The sequence below is a fragment of the Natrix helvetica genome, assembly GCF_964273705.1.
Source record: "Natrix helvetica genome assembly, chromosome: 6".
Lineage (NCBI taxonomy): Eukaryota > Metazoa > Chordata > Lepidosauria > Squamata > Natricidae > Natrix > Natrix helvetica.
In genome coordinates, this window is record NC_138553.1 from 46,939,280 (window position 1) to 46,948,284 (window position 9,005).

General features: G+C 37.5%; 1 protein-coding gene across 5 annotated transcripts in view; it reads right to left on the reverse strand.

Annotated features, from left to right (window-relative positions):
- RAB3IP (RAB3A interacting protein) overlaps nucleotides 1-9,005 on the reverse strand; it is a 53,813-nt gene that overhangs the window by 40,664 nt on the left and 4,144 nt on the right. The window contains exon 2 of one of the 5 annotated variants that reach the window (XM_081956968.1): nucleotides 5,639-5,737. The exons of the other annotated variants lie outside the window; for them this stretch is intronic. The gene's annotated coding sequence lies outside the window, so the exon portion shown is untranslated. The remainder of the gene's footprint in view (nucleotides 1-5,638; nucleotides 5,738-9,005) is intronic. 5 annotated transcript variants of the gene reach the window in all.

The window sequence follows — 9,005 nt, forward strand, 5'->3', positions numbered from 1 at the left end:
GGTTGATACAACAGGAGCTATATAAGAACATTATCAGATAAGTACAAATGCACTGCAGCAACCCAGAACACCACAAAAGGGGAGCAGACTGCCTCTATAACTGAATACCCATGCAACTTCAGCAAAACGTGCCTGACCACGCAATCCATTACAGCATGATAAACACAAGTTATGAAAAGGATAACACTGCCATACATCAAAAACATCACCAGACTATTACACTGCATCATCACAGCACACAAACCAGCTAAAGCCAGCCAAACCATCTTAAATGTCTATGGAGATGTCATGGTTGTCCCAAAGGTGCTTTTTCTTCTTCAAGAGGCAACTGGACTTTCTGGTTTTTCTTTGAAGACATTTCACTTCTCATCCAAGAAGCTTCTTCAGCTCTGACTACATGGTGGGGAATGGAAGGATTTATACTCCTTGCAGACAGCTGGGCATTACATTCTTTTAGCAAGTCATTAAGGTCACCTGGAGGTTTATCTGTGTCATCAGGGTCACCTGAGCGCAAATTAGCGAGGACCCTTCTTGGAACTGTTGAAAGGACTGTGTTGCAGATTGGAAGTACATGTCGTATCCTTCTCCCACTGTTGAGAGAGGGCTGTTCAATTTTGACATAGCCTCTTTAATTCCTCTTTCAACCAGTGATCCTCTATCCAAAATATGGACTTTGTTATCTTCAAAAGAGTGGGCTGTGTGTTTTAAATGCAGATGGACTGCTGAATCTAGTCCTGATGTTTTTGTTCTTCTATGTTGTGTCATGTGTTTATGAAGTGGTTGTTTTGTTTCCCCAATGTACAGATCTGCACATGGCTCACTGCATTGTAATGCATATACCACATTGCTCAGTTTCTGTCTGGCTATTTTATTCTTGGGGTGGGCAAGCTTCTGTCTTGGTGTATTCTTGGGTTTGAAGTGTGCACATAACATACATGCAGAGCACATTCTCTGCAGCAACCAACACCCAGATAAGCAACGATTAACACCAGACAAACAATCAAGCAGAAACTAATACACTAATCAAGGATAAACTCACACCATCACCAAAGCTGGCATGGCAAGTGATTGCATATAAACAGGGAGCAAACCCCAAACTCACTAGCATTGATATTTTATCTAGTCAGTTATGTCCCAAAAGTGCTTTTTTTCAAGAGGCAACTAGACTTTCTGGGATTTTTTGAAAGACATTTGGCTTCTCATGCTTTCACTTCAGAGCTGAAGAAGCTTCTTGGATGAAAAGAGAAACATGTTCAAAGAAAAACCAGAAAGTCCAGTTGCCTCAAAGCACCTTTGAGACAACCTTGACCTGGATGACTGAGAATCTCCATAGACATCTAGTGTCTATGCAGATAATGAAATATCTGCAAGCAAACAACCAAACTCAGAAAGCACCAAGGACTCCACTGTTTATTTTCAATTAATTCTTCAACGTCTGCCTGAATGGTTTTTCTCCAGGAATGTTTAAAAAAATAACCTATTATTAGATGCTAGTATTAATTTAATTAAATTAAACTTACTATTCTTTGCATCTGGAAATACCTCTGTGTTCAGACTTGGCATAAGCAAATATCTTTGGGAATCAGCAGGGCTTACCATTAATTCCTCCCACAAAGAAAACCCTCTACAAATTAATGATCTGATTTATTTAACTGCCCTTCTTCCTATGATGCTATTCTAGTATTTATTCAATGACAGTGCACAGCTACCAAGAGTTGTTTGGAATAGTTAGTGCCTGTTGATACAAGCATCCACAGAATCCAGTGGTTTCACCAGAAAAGGTTAACATCGTAAAATGATGGTGTAAGCACCATCCCTCATGTACCTGTGATGTCACAGCACATGTACAATAGCAATAGTGTGATGCTCATTTTGGACTTTGCTCTACCTTCCCCCACTTCTTCAGATGCATCTGCCTATCAGTGCGCTGCATTTTTTTCCCAAATTCATCAGATAAATTACCTTATGTTTCGCTCCATAAGACACATCCCCCCCCCCCCCCCAAAGTGGATGAAAATGTCTGTGGGTCTTATGGAGTGAATTCTGCATCACAGACCGTGACGTGTATTACCTCGGGGGTCCCCAATGGTGGAGCAGTGCCAGTCCTTTAGAATAGCAGCCAGGCTACGGTGGCAGGGCCCTTTTACAGTGCTGAACCCTGCCTCTTCTGTCTTTGTCATTGCCTGCCTCTTCTGTCTCTTTTCTGCAGTGCAGGAGTCAACAGGCAGAGCCGACACATGAGAGGACACCTATCTGTGGCCCTTTTTTTTCTTGTTTTCCTCCTCTAAACCTCGGTGTGTCTTATGGTCAGGTGTGTCTTATAGTGCGAAAAATACAGTATGTAGAGATCCCAGCTCATGTTTACTTTGGAGCTAAATTAGAAATTAAAGTCTTCCTCAATTGAAGGTTAACGCCTGGTGATTATTTACATACATCCATGTTGGGCTTTTTTGCAACAATATGAAAATGATCACTCTCTTCTTTTGTGGTATATGAGCAGAAGTGCTAACATATGAACACTTTTAAGTCTCTCCAAAGATCTATTGTTTACATAATTCAAAATTTTAAAAAACCCTATACTCTGCATACTGTTCAAACTTCCATAAACATGGGTATGAGAATATGCATTTATAAGACTTATAAACCACCTCGCTGAAAAGGCCCCAGGCAGTAAATAACTTTTTATATTTTTCTCTTTCTATAAATAATTATTATTATTCAGCTCTTAGAGCAGAATGAAATCAGATACAGCAATAAAAAGCATGAAAACAGTCATGTCTGAAACTTAAACCCACTTATTCATCTTAGTCCTCACAAATACAGTATTCAAACAGGATCTGTGGATGAACAGCAGAATTTTACAATAATATAATCACTTTAGAGACTCTTGTCCATCAGTAAATATATCAAATTCATCAAGGTGACAGGTTTTTTTCAGTCTTAGTAAAGACTGAGTTAGACTGATGTAAGTTAGAACAAAACTTACATCAAAGGAGAGTGCATCCAATACGCCAACCTCCTTTGCTTCACATTGGCTTAACCTTTGGAAACTGGAGTGCTATTAAAAGTAGTCCTCAACTTACAAAAGTTCAGTCACCGTTCAAACTTACAACAGCACTAAAAAAGTGACTTATGACAGTTTTTTACACTTATAACCATTGCAGCATCCTCATAGTCATGTGATCAAAATTCAGATGCTTGGCAACTGGTTCATATTTATGACGGTTGCAGTGTCCCAGGGTCATATGATCACCTTTTGTGACCTTCTGACAAGCAAAGTCACTGGGGAAGCCAGATTCACTTTAATAACCATGTTACTACTGAAGTGATTCACTTAGCCACCGTGGCAAGAAAGATCATAAAATGGGAAAAATTTACTTAACTGTTTCACTTAGCAACAGAAATTTGGGGCTTAACTGTCATCATAAATCAAGGACTACCTGTATATCTGACCTCTAAATTGCTGAAGGTAAGACATTGACAGACTCTGGTGAATTCCCAGTGACATTTAGAATAAATAAATGTGCAGACAGTTAGTGGAGAAGTCTTTAGGACCAATAAACACTTAAAGACCAGAAAGTAACAAAAATTCAGAGAAAATGCCGTAAGTCAGTTTTTTCCTTATGGCGTTTTTCCACCAAGCAGTTCTATCTCTATCAGCTATCATTAATGGAAGCAACACAGTTGGAGTCAGGTTAAACTTCAGCCAAACAAATAGAATTACATTACTCGCCAGATTTCCTTTGTTCAAAGACCAGCATCTAGTTTCAGAGCCACATTCCCAATACATCTAAGTAACGGGGGGGGGGGGGGACATTAAAAATTCTGACTACATTTTTTTACAAGGGGCAAAGAATGAAAAGAGTACAATGCCCCCACCACCTGTAAGTTTTATTACTTTTTGTGGCAGAAAACAGTGGTGGGAATTTTAAATTTAAAATCTTGCCGTGTTTCCCCCAAAATAAGACAGTGTCTTACTTTCCTTTGACCCCCAAAATAAGCGCTTGGCCTAATTTTCAGGGAGGTCTTATTATTTTGAGATACAGGAGGCACCGAGCATGGTCACCTCATGGCTGCTGCTGTGTTGCAAGGGAGGGCTTATTTTCAGGGGAGGGCTTATTTTCAGGGGAGGGCTTATTTCCGTGCATGCGCTCAAAAGCCCAATTGGGCTTATTATCTGGGGAGGTCTTATTTTCGGGGAAACAGAGTAAAATCACTGCTGCATTCTTTTAGGTTACGACAAAGGCGTGTTAATTAATTTGAGCTATTTTCTTTTTACAGAATTGGAACACCACTCCTAGATTTAAAGCATTTCACTTGTTTATGGCCTGATTATTTTAACATACACACACACACACACACACACACACACACACACAAACCTGTGAGTTTGACGCCATTGGAGAGGACTATGCCTTTTGTTTTTTGGTGATTCATTACCAGCTATTTTTTCACTGTAGTGACAGGCTAGAGAAATCTTTTGCAATAAGTGTAAGTGAACAGCCTGAAATACAACCTTTGCAGAAAAGTTTATGGTTAAGAAGAATACTTTAAAAAGATTTAAAAATACTTTTAAACATTTTAAAATTAATTTTCTTCTGGCATAAAGACATGCTATAAATCCAAAAATAAGAAAAAAAGTTAAAGTGCAGAGTTATCTTTGAAAACAATTACAAGTTCAACTAGTACTGTGTTTCCCCGAAAATAAGTCAGAGTCTTATTTTCTTTTGACCTCCAAATAAGTGCTTGGCCTTATATTCGGGGAGGTATTATTTTTGAGGTGCAGAAGGTGGCGAGCATGATCACCTCATGGCTACTGCTATGTTGCAATATTTTCAGGGAGGGCTTATTTTAGCGCATGCGCTCAAAGCCTGATTGGGCTTATTATCCGGGGAGGTCTTATTTTCAGGGAAATAGGGTAGCTTGATATTGTCTTATAAGGTCTAAAATGTATTCCTCAAACTTACATGTTTCAAAATATTGATTATAACTTGGATCATTCTAAAACAGGGAATGATGGGAACTGTAGCCAATATATTGGGGAAATTACAAGTTAGGTTCTTTTAAAGCCAAATATCTCCCCCTGGTAAAAAGTCAATGTAATAGCTTTATTAATTTCAAAGGATATAATTTATTCTTTTTTTGCAATTTTAATAATATTTAAAGGATATTGCCAAACATTAGAAAAGAATTACTATTTGTTAAAAACTAATGGCTTTTTCTTTGAATAAATTATTTCCCCTTCAGTTATTCTGTATTTGCTAACAAAAGTCCCTATATATTTTTCCTGCCCCCCCCAAAGTCCTACATTTTTTAATTTAGACACCAAGTTTATGTTAAGACCAAGCTAAGAATAAAGAGTAAAAGCTACATAGAGATTTGAAGGTGCCTCAGGAGCACAAACAACATGGGTTACTTACACAGTATTACCAACAGGTTGTCCTTCAAAAGCTGAATATGTTGACTCTACTTAGTGAGTTTAACATCTGCTACCTCTTTTAATAAAGATTAATATCAGACCAAAAATAGTAAATATTTGTCATATACAGCAATGATTAAACTGCCAATCTCTTGATTTTCAACTGAACACAAAGTCCAAAGGACAACTAAAAATCAGTATTACCTCTAAATGACTTACCTTTCTTAATACATAGTAGTTCTTCAACTTCATTAACATAGCAGTTACTTAGTTGAACAATACAGCTGTTAAAAATAGTTCCTGCAACTATATAGGTGCCTATATAATCAAAAGAGCAGAACAATGAGGGATGAAGACTAATGGAATGTAACAGTTGGTCATAAATATTTATTATACAACAGTGAAAGATTAGCTTCTTTTAAAAGCTGAAAATAAATTTGACAAAATAAATAACTATATACGGTATGTGTTGAAGAGAGGGAACTGGGAAATGCATATTCTAGGACTGCCTTGGGTACAGAGCATGCTGGGTGACCTTGGCCAGTCACTCTGTCTTAGTCTTAGTAAGAAGGCAAGGGCAAACTACTTCTGAAAAAGTTGCCAAGAAAATTGTAGACTAGCAGATTCAAGCCTGATCTAAAGACGTATTAAAAAGGCTTTATAAAAACTGTGTAATCAGCAAAATTTATTTATGATGGATGCAGGCAAAAACGACATTGGGGTCTACTACAATTGAACCTCTACCATTACCAAGTCAGCAGGTCATCTGCAACTAGTTGCCTGATGGGTTTTATTACAGCTACAGACAAAAATACAAGACAGCAATATTGAACAGCATCAATGATTTATAATATTCTTGTCCAGGAATATTCCTAATCAAAGGCAATACTGTGTTAAAATTTTATAAGAATGAAGTACAGTAAGGAAGGGCATGGGCCAATCTTTTAGTGAATCACTGAATCACAAGGATAGATTCCAGTACTGTGGAAGATATTCCTAAACCTACGTTCCAATAGGAACATTGAAGGAACATTGGATTAATACTCTGAATATGGGGAAAGATTGAATACCTAAGGTACTTTTAAAATTGGAAGCATTTTTGCCTATTACAACATTTACAAAATATCCAATAATTTGCAGAGCTGATATCAAGTTCTGGCTGTCTATTAATCACATGCTTTGCTTGATGATAGCCCTATTTGTTTTACAATAGGAGGGAAGACTTCACTAAAACCATTTTCTCTTCAATTTCACCCTTATATCTAGATGTCAGATTATTAGGAAATTTTAAGGTTCTTAGATCCTGATGGAGACCAGAAGGTTATTGAAATAATTGCCTCAAAAGTGTGTACAGAATTGTGAAGACTTTATTTATGGATATAATTGTGATTATATATTTTAATATTAATTACAAATCACTCTGATGGGATAATAGCCTGAAACAACTGAAATAAATAATTGCAGCAAAAAAAATTTTTATAGCAGAGGTTTGTAACATTTGGGGGAGGGCTGGGAGAAGCAAAGTCTAGAACTGGACTTTGAACAACATATTGAAGTCTACACTGATAAAAGATGGTCAGGATAAAAACTGCCTCTGATTTATATTTAAAGTTAAATAATGTGACTACTTTTCAGTAGTGCACTTAACAACATCCCTACATGCCACTTTACAATTTGTAATTGACATGCTTTGGAGGCCACTGGAGCCCATATTAAAAGCTTTCTGGAAATACTTGCAGTTTGATTTCTCAGCTTTCTAAATAGTGTGCGTCGCTGTGATATTCACTGAAACATTTCAGAACAGCCTCAAATCAATTAAAAGTCATCCAATTTATATAATGCCAAGGATTTTTTTCCTTGTACCTAGTCAAAATATTTCCTCTATTGACAAAAAATCCATTAGAATTCTCTTCCACAAGTATTGTCCCTTTAAATAGGAAAAGGCATCAGCTGCAAATTACATAGACTAGTTATTTATTTATTAAAAGCAGGACTAGAGTGAATTATTTATCCTTGCTCTCAGTTGTTAATTTAATCGTACAAGAGTTCTGCAACTGACATGTACAATGTGCACAAAACATATGTGAAGTGAATGATATAAAATAATATATGATTGTATTTAACTTTGCCAACAGTTCCCTTTTATATATAAAAGATTAAGCTCAGGTATCAATGGCTTTCAAATGCATGCATTATTCGTTTTCCATTATTTATCAGATGTAATTTTACAAGAGCTATGTACAGCTTCAATATTTTTAAAATAATCCACAATCTATTAATTTCAATGAAGAATTAAATACACAATTTCTATCAAAAGCTTCATTAAAGACTTTCAATGTAAATCCTGCAATAATGTATATTCCATTGTTCCCTGAAACAATTTAACTTCAGTGATATAATACTATTATTACTTTAAATATGTCGTATTTACAATACTGGTAATCTCCAGTTAATATTAACCTATTACCAAACCCAGATTAAGTCCAGACAAATTATTTTGGCCATTGCAACCAACATTTCTAGTTTAATAAAAGTTATGTTTACTGGTTCAGGGAGGCAAAGAACACAAGTTGCAGACCCTGGGAAAACAGAAGAGATTCTGCTAGGCCAGACATAACTGCTTAGAAGGCACAAGCTTTGCACATTTTTGGTCTGTATATTTTCAGGCATCTAGGTTATTGTAGTTCTGGCTTTCTGACAAACAAAATAAACATTTTCAGAAAGGCTGTATTAGCCCCTGGGGAAAAACGAGTGCTGCAGCATCTTGGAAAACAATCAGCTTTATCAAAATCCACTTCCGTGAATGTTGCAAACTATCAGTTCAAATGTGTAAATTCTGTGCCCGAGAGTGTTAACCGTGAATTCAGAGAACCTGAGAAATAGCCCTAGACTAACGAGAGCAAAGCAGATGATTGCTTGATGACTCTGAAAATAAGAAAGCGCAATGGATGCTGGATGCTCAGGCCCCAGCAAGGAGATTCTGAATGTTGAATGCACGGTATAATACTGAGTTATCTAGCAAGCCGGAAATACCAATATATCATTATCCATATTTATATCCTCCGTTTATCACAGTATTTCCCTTCTCCCTACAAATTAAAAGCATCATACTGAATAGAGGTTAAAGACCCTTCAAAATGATCTCCGGCGTAAGCCCATCTACAAAACTGAATATAATTTAAGTGCCTGTGTGTATATGTGTTTGTGGAAGGAACCATTGCCGGGCGCGGGTGAGCAAAGAGACCCAAAGCTAGGCATTCAGGTGACCTTGCACAGGCACTCGGCCTGAAACACCTGAGTAAGGAGAGAGAGAAACTGCGATTGCCGAGGGATTTGGGAAAAGAGACGCGGTTCCATTCATCGCAGGCGGCCACGGCGGCGGCACAGGGACGACGCAAAAGAAAAGGCATCTTTCGGCAACCCGGTGCCCACAACTGTGTCGAACTACAACTCCCAGAATCTCCAATCACGTTAACCAGAGGTAATGATAGTTGCAATCCAATGCCACTGGGTCCTCTGGAGCGGCAGTTTTCGGGTGACTCCAGAAGGAGGAGCAGGAGGAGGAAAACCTAGCAGCCGGACTTAC